Source organism: Miscanthus floridulus, chromosome 9, assembly GCF_019320115.1.
Source record: "Miscanthus floridulus cultivar M001 chromosome 9, ASM1932011v1, whole genome shotgun sequence".
NCBI classification, from domain to species: domain Eukaryota; kingdom Viridiplantae; phylum Streptophyta; class Magnoliopsida; order Poales; family Poaceae; genus Miscanthus; species Miscanthus floridulus.
In genome coordinates this window covers 75,253,315-75,267,849 of record NC_089588.1, presented here as the reverse complement: position 1 = coordinate 75,267,849, position 14,535 = coordinate 75,253,315, and the positions used below count along the sequence as shown (strand labels likewise).

The 14,535-nt window shown below is 45.4% G+C and overlaps 1 pseudogene; it reads left to right on the top strand.

Moving 5' to 3' along the window:
• The first annotated feature begins 1,189 nt into the window (after positions 1-1,189).
• Positions 1,190-14,535, top strand: part of LOC136480098 (uncharacterized) — a 30,234-nt pseudogene continuing 16,888 nt past the window's right edge.

Here is a 14,535-nt window from a genome sequence, read left to right as displayed (position 1 = left end):
AGCAAGGTCCATGGCCAGCCCGGTAGAGATGCTCTTGGCCTCTAGCTTCTGGGTCATTGCATTTCCAAGCTTGGCCAGGAGGGAGCCGAACTTCTACTACATGTCATCGTGCTCTTGGCAGGCCTGGTCATGCTCTCGGAGGGCTTGATCGTGCTCCTCGCGAGCCACGCCATGCTCCAAGTGGAACCTCTCCATGGTTTGGAGCAGCTCATCCCACTCTTTGTGTAGCCAGCTAACTACCACGGCATCCAGACTAGCCCTCTTCTCTAGGGCGATGAGCTTCTCCTCGGCTCCTAGCTTTAGCTTCTTTTCCTTCTCAACCTTGGCCAGAAGGTCGAGGATCCACTGGCGGGTCTCGACGTCCTTTTGGAGCAGCTTGTTCTGCTCCTTCCTGACCTTGTTAGCCTCCTCATCATCCCTCTACAATCTTGCCAATAGGGCCTCGAACGCCCTCTTGGCCTCGTCAGCATGCTGACAGGCCTCGGCCACCCGTGATCGAAGACTGTCCGCCTCCTCGACAAGGGGAGTTATCTCGGGCACCCTCTGCTGGGCCACAACAAGCTAAGAGGTCACCTTCCCACATAGCTGCACCTCCTAGATGAGGTGGTCCCTAGTTCCCTTCTGCTCATGAAAGAACCAAGACTTCCTCCGGCTATGAGCGATAAGGGACTGAAAGGACACGATGGTCAGAATACAAAAATATATAGAGAAAGAAAAGGGTGAGAAGTAGGGTCAAGTGAATATCCAACCGGAGGGAACGACAATGTTGCACAAGGCACCTCGGGCGTTGTCTAGGGCTTCAAGCATGGACGCGATCCCCACATCGAGGCTCTCGCACTCCATGCTCTCTGTGGTGTCATCGAGAGTGAAGAGCATCGACATTGGATCCTCCATACTTGCTCATAGGAGCAAGGGCTCACTCTATGCAGGTGAGTCGCTACCCACCAATGTTAGGGCCAAGGATGGCTCCCTACCAGCTCCGATCGCCACTGACCCTCCTCGCCGTGACGTCCCCACCGGGACACTCCCTCTAGTGATGAAAAGGGTCAGCGGTATGGACGATGACTCCTCTCCTAGCACCACGACCTCCGAGGACCCCTCAGCCACATCCCCCTCCATCCAGCCCATGCCAGATGCCATCACCTAGGCCACCGATGGCATGGGTCATGCCGGTTCCTCAGGCACCGCCATGATAGCGCCCGGCTATGACCCACCTATCACAGTCGCCGCCACCTCCGCCTGCGTCGGTGGGGTCCTGACTAGCTGCATCGTGGCTACCGTGGTCGGCACCATGAGCGTGGTCGACAGCCCCGTCCGCCCCGTCATCGGTAGTGGTATCGCTGCCATCGCCGACTGCTCCACGACCCCCGAAGGTGTCCCTTGAGTCCCTGCATCCACCCATCCTACCAATGGCACTAGCACCACCATGGGCAGTGCCTGACCGGCTAGCGACATAGTCACGCTAGTGCCACTCCCACCTGATGTGGCGCGATGTCAGCCGACGGCTGCCGCCTCACTTGAAGGGCAACGCTCTTCTTTGGCGCCGGTGCCAAAGGATTCTGCTGCCTCCCGACGCTGCAAGAGACGAAAAGCATAAGTCACAATGAAATCCGACCAAAATAGAGAAAAACAAAGGAGCTAATGACTCACCTTAGTGCCATCGGGTGGCAGATACATTTGGGGGGCGAACCCCCAGACCTCTGCTCCGCCTCATTGGGGTGAGGCCATTTCGAGCCCGCCCCTGGCTCCTAGGCAGAGGGGCTTGCTCCCCTTAGATCTTGGGGTGGGATGGCAGAGCTGCCCACCTCCGCTAGCCCCTTAGGCATGGTGACAGAGCCGCCCACCCCTGTTGGCTCCTAGGGCAGGCCAATGGTACAGCCCAGCTCTGCTGGCTCCCCAGACGTTCCCTCCCCTCTATGGAATAGGAAGGGTCCCAACTCCTACAAGGACTAATCGATACTTATCAGTACATCCTCATTTTCCAAGTCGTCCCACTCGATATCGTTGACTACCTCATTGTCGTCTCCATCATCATCATCACCGTCGCTGTCGGTGTCCTCCCTTTGCTCCAGCGACTACAGCTTATGCTGCTTCTTCTTCCTCTTGCCCTCCTTCTCCTTCCTTAGCTGCTCACCCTCGGCATGATTTGCTGCCCTCATGGATGAATCCCTCGGCAATGGCGCTAGGTCATCCATGAAGATGAGGTCCCTAGGCTGGTCCCATCCCTCTCAAAGTTAGTATCAAGGGGTCAGGAAATCAATTGAAGAGGAGGTATGAGGAGGGGAAACTTATGAAGATGACATGGCCTGGTTCTGGCCTCATCAGAGGATGTCCTAATACTAGGTAGACGAAGTTGAGGGGTGCCTGGATTATCCTGCGAAGGCTCCATCACCTCCATAATGCATTGTGTGACCTCAGAGTAGGGGAGCACTCCCTCGGCAAGCATCATTTCATCGAATGACACCACGGGCGCCATCGCATATAGTGGGAGGGCGCTCATCATCAATGGCCCCACCCTACTTGTGTGGTAGTCCTTGATGACACCCAACCCCTTCTAGCCACTCTCCTTCAGGATATGGATGGCGACGATGTGGTCCTAGATCTTCTTCTTGTGCTTCTCCGAAATGCGCCACTTCCTCTAGGACTCTAGGGGCTCTTTGATCAGGCGGCTAGTGAACTCTGGCAGAGGGGCAGTGACATCGTTCTTGAGATAGAACCACTATGAATGCCACCCCTTGTTGGACATTGATAGCCACATCAATGGGTACTCGCCGACCTAGTTGTTTCGGAGTTCAATGCCGGTGCACCCCATAGGCATGTGCAGTTCCTGCTTGCCACTCTTCTCCCTCTTCTTTTGGAGGGTGATGGCGAAGAAGTACCTCCACAGATTGAAGTGGGGGCTGATCCCTAGGAATCCCTCGCACAGGGCGATGAATGCCGCCATGTGCTGGATCCCATTGGGATTGAGGTGCTATAGCTCAATCTTGTAGTAGTGCAGCAGTCCCCAAAGAAATCTATGGGTGGGGGTCATGAACCCATGCTCATGGAAGTGGGCGAATGACACCACATAGTCATCAGGCGGCAATGGCAGATCCTCCTCACCAGGTAGCAGCCACTCCTTAGTCGAGGTCCGCATGTGAAGAAGACCACAATAGATGAGGACCTCCATGTGCTAGAAGGTGATGTCAGAGCAGCACCACAGATCCATTGGAGGTGGGGACGGTTGGATGCAGGCTCGATGGTGGAAGGAATGTAGAAACGGGGAACCCTAGGCGATTGGTGGTGGCAGTCGTGGTTGTAGAGGCGAGGATGCAAGGTATGGAACCTAGGGGGCAAACCCTTTGGTTTTACAGGGGTGATGGATGTGAGGAAACCAACCGCCCACCTAGATCTCCGCGCCTAGCATGATCTGCCACAATGTCTCACCACAGGAAGTGTGCATGCAATCTCTGTCCATTCCCTCGAAAAACTTACCAGACATTTCGCCTCTCTGGATGGGCCATGACTGATCACAAGTAAGAGGAATATGGATAAAAAACACCTCTATGGCCCGCCTTGACCCAGGAGCTCGAAGGTTGGCCCATCAACGGGTTTAGGGATGGGCCCATGGAGTAAGGGATGGGCCTACAAGCAGCCAGTATCCAGGCACACAGTGCCATGGGCATCCTAGCTCCACGATCGAGTCTTGGCTAGGTACAATCCATGAGTTTTCCCTAAAGAAAGGCAGAGCCCTCGGGACCGGTCGAACTATATGAATTGACCGCTGAGAATCTAAAGTCGGTCACCAAGCTGATCCTAGCCGGATCCCCACAAATGGGATACCGGGGGCCCCACTCAGACTAGCACATTAAACAGCTCCTCGGATGACATGATTTGTCCTTAGGGGAAAACCATGGCATGACTCGACCCCTCCATTTTTATTGGAAAAAATGCTTGAGGGAAGACAATCGCAAAGACGAACCGTTCCTCGACCAGGCCCCTGCTACAAGAGGGGGCTCGAGGAAAGGGAATCACCATCCCTAGGTCACACTGTGGGTGACAAAAGAAGGCCAAGGCCTTCAGAGTCCTCCTGTTCGAAAAAGCCTCCAAAGGAGTATTCTACTCCTCCAAAGGTTTGGGGGCTACTGTCGGGGACCAATACTAGGGTACCTGAAGAGGAGCTGATAACCATCAACATTGATTCATCCGAGTAGTCAAGAGTGCAACTACAGCTCCCACCGACCCTTGAGGGTTGGCTCTGCCTCGCCCAACACTGAGGCCGCGGGCTTCGCCTCGCCTGACCCCTGAGGGTTGGCCTCACCTCGCGCGACACCGAGGCCATGGGCTCTGCCTCATTAGACCCCTGAGGGTGGCTCTGCATCACCCAACACCGAGGCCGTGGGCTCTGCCTCACCCGACCCATGAGGGTGGCTCTACCTCGCCTAGCCTCTAGGTGAGGACTTCGCCTTGCCCGACCCCAAGGCCACGGGCTCCACCTTGCCTGACCCCTAAGGGTGGCTCTACCTCGCCCAACCTCTGGGGGAAGGCTCTGCCTCGCCTTACCCCAAGGCCATGGGCTTCGCCTTGCCCAACCTCTGAGGGCTGGTTCTGCCTTGCCCGAAGTTAGGGGGAGGACTCCACCTCGCCCGACCTCTAAGTGCTTTCTTTGCCTCGCCCGACCCTTGGGATTGGGCTCCGCCATGCTCGAGCCTTGGGTTTGGGCTCTGCCTTGCCCGTCCTCTGGGTTGGGGATTCCGTCTCGCCCGATGAAGACCCATACCACCGCCAACCACTCCAAGTCCAAGCGTATGGGCCTAGGTCAAAGCTCTGACACTAGGGAGGTGACCAATATGCCCCGATTTAACCTGTGGCCATGACGGGCCTTGCCTGAGGATTCACAATAGGAACAGCATCGGGCGTACCAGTCCTATTTTGCCTAACCCTCGTATGGGCACTGACAGGTGCGTTAGTTCACCATGACATCCATCAGAACGGAGTGAAGCACCACGACCAGGAGATGACGCCTGCACATGGCGCCAATGATGGATAGGGCCATGACGAGAAGCTATCCCTGTTGATGTCTACAGGGTCGGTGGGACTTACATAGAGGAGAAAAAGGACCCGGCGATCTTGAAGGGTTTCTTCCTCTTGCTCTCTTCTCTTCCTCCACTGTAACCCATGCTTTCCCTTGGACTATAAAAGGGAAAGCCGGGTGTCCCATTAGAGGGCATTAGAACTCATCGCAACACATCATAGGATTCTCGAATCGGATCAACTCATCGAATGTTGAACATACAACCGAGCTCTCAACACCCGTTCTCCCTTTCCATTAGAGACTTGGGACCAGTCCCTATCTCACCCATTTGTAACCCCTACTATGAACTTTCAGTGCTAGTAACACAAGCAACAACAAACAAACTGGACGTAGGAACATTCTGCCTGATCCAGTATAAACCTCATGTCCTCTTAGCACACCATCCATGCCAGACACGCAATATTAGAAATTTACTTGTTCATGGCAACTCAAAACACCGACAATATTATTGCTGATGCTTTGTCTAGGAGATATACCTTGCTGAATCAACTTGATTACAAAATCTTTGGATTAGAAACAATTAAAGACCAATATGTTAATGATGCTGATTTTAAAGATGTGTTGCTACATTGTAAAGATGGGAAAGGTTAGAACAAATTCATCTTTAGTGATGGGTTTGTGTTTAGAGCTAACAAGCTATGCATTCTAGCTAGCTCCGTTCATTTGTTGTTGCTGCAGGAAGCGCATGGAGGTGGCTTGATGGGGCATTTTGGATCTAAGAAAATGGAGGACATACTTGCTGGTCATTTCTTTTGGCCAAAGATGAGAAGAGATGTGGAGAAGTTTGTTGCTCATTGCATGACATGTCAAAAGGCTAAATCACGGTTAAATCCACATGGTTTGTATTTGCCTCTACCTATTCCTAGTGCTCCTTGGGAAGATATTTTGATGGATTTTGTGTTGGGGTTGCCAAGGACTAGGAAGGGATGTGATAGTCTGTTTGTGGTTGTTGATAGATTTTCTAAGATGGCACATTTTCATACCCTATCATAAAACGGATGATGCTATTCATAGTGTTGATTTATTCTTTCGAGAAATTGTTCGTTTGCAAGGTGTGCCCAACACAATTGTTTCTGATCATGATGCTTAATTTCTTAGTCATTTTTGGAAGACTTTATGGAGAAAACTGGGGACTAAGCTTTTGTTTTCTACTACATGTCATCCACAAACCGATGGTCAAACTCAAGTTGTCAATAGAACTTTGTCTAAGGACTGTTTTAAAGAAGACCATTAAGTTGTGGGAAGATTGTTTGCCTCATATTGAATTTGCTTATAATCGTTCGCTGTATTCTACTACAAAGATGTGCCCATTTTAGATTGCATATGGTTTCTTGCCTTGTGCTCCTATTGATTTGATGACTTTGTCATCTCTTGAAAAACTAAATTTTGATGCTACTAAGCGTGCTGAATTGATGTAAAACTACATGAAACAACTAAAGAAAATATAGAGCGTAGGAATGCTAAATATAAGTTTGCTGGTGATAAAGCTAGAAAGGAACTAATATTTGAATCTAGAGATTTGGTTCGGTTGCACTTGAGAAAGGATAGGTTTCCTAAATTGAGAAAGTCTAAATTGATGCCTAGGGCTACTGGACCATTTAAAGTGTTAGAGAAAATTAATGATAATGCATATAGATAATGCATATAAGCTCGATCTGCCTGCAGATTTTGTGGTTAGTACCACATTTAACATTGTAGATTTGAAGCCATATTTGGGAGAAGAAGAAGAGCTTGAGTCGAGGATGACTCAAATACAAGAAGGGGAGGATGATGAGGACATCAACACCAATGATACATCCACTCCGACACAAGTACCAGTTTCTAGTCCTATTACTCGCGCCCGTGCTCGTCAACTTAATCATCAAGTAAGTTCACTCTTGAGTTCCTAACCAGCATATTTAGACCATGGAGATGCATGCACTCTTGTTTTGGTTAGGAACTAGGGAGAGGACAAAAAAGGGAAAAGGATTCACGTAGGCTAGATTCGAACTCCAGCACAGCTTCAACTTGTGATGGTCACCACGATCGCATACGTACTCGGATTGGGGCGTTCAAGTACTTCATGAAATCCTTATGAAGTCTTTTTTCATATGGATCTAGAATCAAGTCCATATCTATTCTAAAGCGGCCATAATGACTGAATTACTACCAAAAGGTTTTCTATCCAAAGGTGCTGTGTCGCCTTAGTTTGGCCCAATGGGCCGTATATCAAGTCGGGTCCATTAGGTACGCGTCCTAGTATTGGAGCATGACCCGAACACCCTAGTGATCATCCCTCCACCTTCATATACCTCTTAGCCACCACCAAGAACAATGTGGTTTTGTTTAGATCAAGTTTAGCTCTCACTACTTGCTTGTAAGAGCGCGTGCTGGATCAGCCGCCCATCTTCTTGTCTCTAGAACCCCACCTTATTTGAGATTGAGTTTGAAAACCTTCATCTTCATCTAGTAAATTCAGTACTTGTTATACTTGTTCTTGCTAGTTCTTTGATTGCTTGCAGGACGAGTGCCCTAGTGGCTGGGTGACGCGCTCCACAAGATTGCGACAACCATTGGAGGTGGTGTATTGGTTGCTAAGGTGCAGCTTGGAAGGCTGTAGTCGGGCCATGAACATCATCTCCATCCACCAATTGAGTTATCCCATGCCCTCTCATCGAAAGTTCAGGATTCAACCCTAGCGGGTTCATACCAGATCATTTCCTTGGTGGTTTTGGGCATTCATGGTAATTTGGGATTGTGGTAGTGCTCCTAAGACATAGTGAAGGTATCCCCAAAAGGACTTTCATTAAACATCAAAGCTTGGCCAACAAATTTAAATTTAAGCTCTCAACCTAGACATGAAGAGATGGAGGGTGCTCTTGGGAAATTTGTTGAACACAAATATTTTGTCCACAAGACAACATATCACCTAAGAACAAACAAAGAACACCTCAAAATCTACAGCTAAAAGTTCATCACACATTTCACCAAAAAAGATGGAAAAGAGGAGTTTTGGGGGTGAGGAACCTAAGACATTAGAGCTTGGCTTTAAGCTATGATTTTCGACAAGTTTCAATGGTCCTAAAACACTCCAAAATCATACCAATGATCAGACAAAATAGCAGCAAGATATTCTCTCAAAATTGACCACAAAAACCACCAAAAAGGAGAAAATTCATATTTAGGGAGGAGAACAAGTGGTGAATGAATTGAATCTCTTGACAACTTTACCTTGTATAATTACAAACTACTAGTAGATTGTTGACGGTAGTTAAAGTCCATCATAGATCATCAATATACCTTGCAAAAATGATTCAAATAGATCACCAACATAGACTTAGGGGTTTAAATTGACATATTCCATGAGTTTTGGTGAATCTATGTTTTCAGCAGGATTTAATCATAAAACTATCAAGGAGGACCTATTCATCAAAGCAAATCATGTTTATCCACCACGAAACTAGTTTGAGAAGACTTTAGAAGACTCCAGACGGTAATCCATAGAAATAGGACACATTTCATTGACATGTGGGGCCGCCCGGCCTCACTGTCAGGCCACCCGGTCCAGAAGGCCCACCAGTTAGCCCCTCCTTCAAATTTTGGTTCTCCACCTCTCCAAAGATCAAATCTACGTCGTTGTTTTAAGTCAGTTTGATTCGAGGGTCCAGAATTGATGTATCCCCCTATATATACCTCCCTGCACCCCCTCATATAGGGCAATGATCCTGAGTTCTGAAATCCAAAAACCCTAATTCATATTCCTACCAGGATCAGAGCTAGCAATCAAGAGAAGATTAGTCCTCCAATTTAGGATCTAGTCTTGTATTAGAAATAGTGAGATAGAGTGTGAGGGAAGAGTTTGGAGGATGTGCCAGCCTATCGATGCTCTCTCTACGGCTTGTACCCTGACGGAATCAAGTTCTAATTGAGCTTGCTTCTAAGATTCCTCTAGAAATCAACTTCTGATTCAAGTAAGTATCATTGTTTATATTGTTCATCAGGTTTGCGACTCTTTTGAGTACTTTAATCCTTGTTGCTATTGGTTAGAGTAGTATTTTTAGTGTAAGTGTGGTACTTAGACTCGGTTACTCGTGGATATACCCAACAGTCCGGATCAGTGGTAGATCGTGAGGGTAACTCTTAAAGCCTCATTGAGTTTTTTGTAGACCATCTCCCATTTGTAGGCCGAGTAGGACCTAGTTACTAGGAAAACATACTCTACATGTGTTTCTCCTTAGTAATATCACAAGATTGAACAGTAGAAGACATAGCTTACCGAAGTTAGAACTAGAAGATCTTAGCAATCTCCTTTATGCTCCTGTTATCTTAAGTCTTGTTGCTACTCTAGGTTAAGTTAGACTTAGTTATTCTCACACATATTTCCTTGAGTTCAATATTCTAGAATACTTTTCGATGAAGTGCTACATCGGTATCCATGCGCTTGCGGATTTATCTGTGTGTGTTTAAAATATACCAACAAGTATTTCTGGCGCTGTTGCCAGGAAAACTTTTGCTGAGTTAACTTCGAACCTAGCTTAACCTTGTATCATTATTCTTTTATCTTTTATTCTTCTTTTCTTTTACCATGGATTTAGAATCCACTCCTATCCATCAATACGCTGCACCTATGAGCACACACCTAGAGCCACCAAAATATTCAAAACCTATTCTAACACCTAGCTATGAGTTGTGCTCGTGTTTAATCAACATAGTCTGGGATCAATCCTTTTCAGGCGAAGATGATGAAAATCCATACTTCCACCTACATCAGTTGGAGCAGACCTGTGCATGCTTGCATATTGCAGGCATGACAGATGAAACTTTACGATGGAAGTTTTTTCCTTTCTCTTTGACAGGAAGAGCTAAACATTGGTATAAGCAAACCATAGGAACTAGGCAAGGAGATTGGAAAGCATTATGCTCTAGCTTTTGCTTGAATTTCTTTCCCATCTCTACAGTAGTCACTCTTTGTTCAAAGGTTCTATCTTTTAAACAAGAAGAAAAAGAATCTCTAGGTATGGCAAGGGATCATTTTAATGCTCTTATTAATACTAGCCCTGACCTTGCCATTCAAGACCCCATTCTTCTTCAACACTTTTATATGGGTCTTAAGAGGGAAACCTCTGAGTTCCTTGACACGGCCTTAGGAGGCTCATTCTTGCATGTCTTTGCCAATTTGGGGAGAAGCATTCTTATTAAAATTGTAGAGAACACCCCTAATGAAATAGAAGAGAAGCATCTAGAGGAGGAATCCCAGATAGCTAAACTAGAATCTTTGCCAAACCCTTCACAAACTTCAGATGTCTCAAATCCCGAACCACCAAAAAACGAGGAAACTCCAATTTCGGATTTTATGCTTAAATTAGAGGATGAACTTTTTGCCGAATATAGAAATACCTCGAATTATCATACTATAAAACCCAAAAGCCTAGGAAATCATCACCCCATGAAGAAATGTTTGACCCTTCTAAGGAAGCTTTCCTTAAAAAGACTACAAAAGAGCTAGTGTCTATTATAAGCAATGAATGGTTAGAAGAATCAGAGCTTTCCTCTGAAGTGATTCGTCTAGACTCACCTTCTATTTCCATTCACTGCCAAATTAACAAAGCTCCTTTCGATGCTCTTTATTATCTAGTTGTGGGCGTTAATATCATGTCTGCATCTTTTGCTCATGATTTATTAAAAGACATGCCCTTAACCCCAACAACAAAGTTGTCAAAAAGTCTTTTGGGACACATTCCCCCAAGTTTAGGAATACTTTATGTTCTCCCTATCCAGGTAAAAGGAACCATGGTTCATCTGAGCTTTTATATCTTTCATATCTTGGAGTTTGACCTATTGATAGGACAACCAATAGAAACACTTATTCAAGAAGGACAAACAGGGAAATTGAAAATAATCCTTGAGAAAACTTTAAACTTTCTTTACACGTCACTCCTTCTCTAAATGCTGAGACTAAGCCAAATCCCGAGCAAAACCCAATGGATGAGGTTAAGGCCGCATCTCTTGATGATTTGATTGAACCCAATCTTGAAGTTGATGCCAAGTTCTTCATCAAAGAGGAGGTCGGCAATTTTGTAGTACCTAAACCCTTAGATGAAATGTTGGAGCCATCTAAGCCCTCCATTAAGCTTAAACCCCTACCTTCTGGTCTTAGATATGCTTATCTCAATAATGATCAGGATTCTCCGGTGATCATAAGTCATAAACTCTCAAAAGAATCTCTCCGCTTGGTAATTGTCTTAGAAAAGCATCACTCTGCTTTGGGCTACTCACTCCAAGATCTTAAGAGAATTAGCCCTGCTCTTTACACACATCGCATCCCTATAGACCCAGATTCTATGCCTTCTAGGGAGCCATAGCGTAGGCTTAATAATGTGATGAGAGAGGTTGTTAAGAAAGAGGTTCTAAAACTCTAGCATGCTGAGATTATCTAGCCTGTTCCAAATAGTGAGTGGGTAAGCCCTGTTCAAGTTGTGCCTAAAAAGGGAGGCATGACTATTGTTAAAAATGAAAATAATAAACTAATCCCCCAAAGAACCATCATGGGATGGCGGATGTGCATAGACTACCAAAAACTTAATAAGGCAACAAAGAAAGATCATTTTCCATTACACTTCATTGATGAAATGTTGGAGCAACTAGCGAATCATTCTTTCTTCTATTTCCTTGATGGGTATTTTGGTTACCACCAAATACCAATACATCCTGACGACCAAAGCAAAACCACCTTTACATGTCCATATGGAACTTATGCTTATCGTAGAATGTCTTTTGGATTATGTAATACTCCTGCCTATTTTTAAAGAAGCATGATGTCTATATTTTTTGATATGATTGAAGAAATCATGGAAGTTTTCATAGATGATTTTTCTATTTATGGAAAAACTTTTGATGATTGTCTTGAAAATTTAGACAAGGTTTTGCAAAGATGTGAAGAAAAGCACTTAGTCCTTAATTGGGAAAAATGTCATTTCATGGTTAGAGAAGGCATAGTGCTTGGACACCTGGTGTCCTAAAGTGGGATTAAGGTAGATAAGAGCTAAAATTGAAGTAACTGAACAGTTACCTCCACCCGTAAATATCAGAGGCATCTGTAGTTTTCTTGATCATGCAGGGTTTTACCACCGTTTCATAAAAGACTTTTCACATATTGCTAGACCACTAGCAAATCTTTTTGCCAAGGATGTTCCCTTTGAATTTGATGATGCATGCTTAAAATCTTTTGAAATTCTTAAGAAAGCACTCATCTCTGCACCAATCATTCAATCCCTGATTGGTCTTTACCTTTTGAAATTATGTGTGATGCAAGTGATTATGCTGAGGATCTTGGGTCAAACAAAAGATAAGAAGTATCATGCAATTGCGTATGCTAGCAAAACTCTGACAGGACCTCAACTTAATTATGCAACAACTAAAAAATAACTCCTGGCTATTGTTTTTGCTATAGATGAATTTAGATCTTACTTAGTAGGAGCTAAGGTGATTGTTTACACTGATCATGTTGCTTTGAAATGCCTGCTCACTAAGGAAGATGCGAATCCTCAACTTATAAGATGGATTTTGTTACTCCAAGAATTTAACTTAGAGATAAAAGATAAAAAAGGAGTAGTAAATTTTGTTGCCGATCATTTGTCTAGAATGCAATTTGAGAATCTACAGGAATCATCCATCAATGATTCTCTATAGGATCACATGCTCTTCAAGATCATGCAATCCAGCCCCTGGTACGCGAATAATGTCAATTTATGGTTGCAGGTTATGAACCATCAGGCGAGAACAAAAGGAAACTCATCTATGAAAGTCATCTCCACATATGGGATGAACCATACCTCTATAGAGTTTGCTCTAATGGCCTACTAGAAGGTGTGTACCGGCAGAAGAAGGCATCAAGATCATTGAACGATGCCACTCATCACCATATGGAAGACATTATGGCGCATTCCGCACTCATGCAAAGATCTGGCAAAGTGGATTTTTCTGGCCAACCATGTATGAAGACATGAAGGACTTCATCCGGAGGTGTGGATCGTGTCAGAGGCATGGGAACATCAATTCAAGAGATGCCATGCCACTCACCAACAACCTCCAGACTGAACTCTTTGATGTCTAGGGTATCAATTACATGGCACCATTTTCAAAGTCGAAGAATTGTGAGTACATCTTGGTGGTAGTTGACTATGTCTCCAAGTGGGTTGAAGCTATGCCATGTAGAGCTGCTGACGCCAAGAGCACCAAGAGGTCGGGTGTTTGAAGAAACAATATTTCAACGCTTTGGTGTTCCAAGAATGGTGATAAGCGATGGAGGCACTCACTTCATTGACAAGAACTTTCGCAAGTACTTGTCAAAACATGGGATCCATCACAACATCACTACTCCATACCATCCTCAGACAAGTGGCCAAGCAAAAACATTGAATAAACAAATCAATAACATTATGCAGAAAATAGTCAATGAGATGGGGACTGCAAGGAAGGATAGACTACCCGATGCATTATGGGCCTACCAAACGGCCCATAAAACACCTCTTGGGATGTCACCATATCAACTTGTGTACGGGAAGACCTGTCATCTACCCATTGATCCAGAATTCAAGGCACACTGGGCCATCAAATCACAGAACATTGATTTAGAAGCTTCAGGAACAAAAAGGAAGATGCAACTCTCTAAGCTTGATGAATGGTGTGAAAAAGCTTATCACAACGCCAAGACATACAAGGAGAGAATGAAGAGATGGCATGACAAGAGGATCAAGAAGGAGTTCACCCTAGGAGATAAGGTATTACTTTTTAATTCCAAGGCAAAATTATTTAGGCATGGAAAGCTTCGGAGTAAATGGGAAGGATCATTCAAAGTTATAAGTACTTCATCGCATGGAGTGGTAACAGTTCAAAATGATGAAGGTACATTATTTAAGGTAGATGGTCATCGTCTTAAGATCTTTCTATAACCTAAAAAACATCTGAGGATTTGGATGAATTATATTTTATTGGTTTGCCATAGATTTTCATCTCTACCCTCCTTATTACGATTAGTAAAGTGGTAGCATGTTTTTTGGGATTAAATAAGCGTTAGAAGGCATAACAAAAAATGAGACCATGAGGTGGCATTAGGTGGGGCTAGCCGGCCCCACTGTCAGGCCACTTGGCCCACCTATTTGACTCCTAGCCTCTACTGAATTGTCTCCCAATCCTTCCATCATTATCTCGCAGCATTCTCCAAATATCGAGCCATTTGATCATCCCTCATTATGACACCCCTTATGGATAGATTTAACCCCCTACTGCCTATTTCTCCCCCTTATATAAAGAAGCCCAGCTAGCCTCCAAAGCCATCCCAACAAGCCTTTCATATCCAGTAGCATAGAAGTTTTCCTCCTCCTAAGTTCCAATGGCCAGAAGAGAGATCGTTCCTTTCGGAGTCGACCTCAACAAGAAGGCTGATGCTCTAGCGCTGAGTGTCATTCTGCTGTGAGAGATAC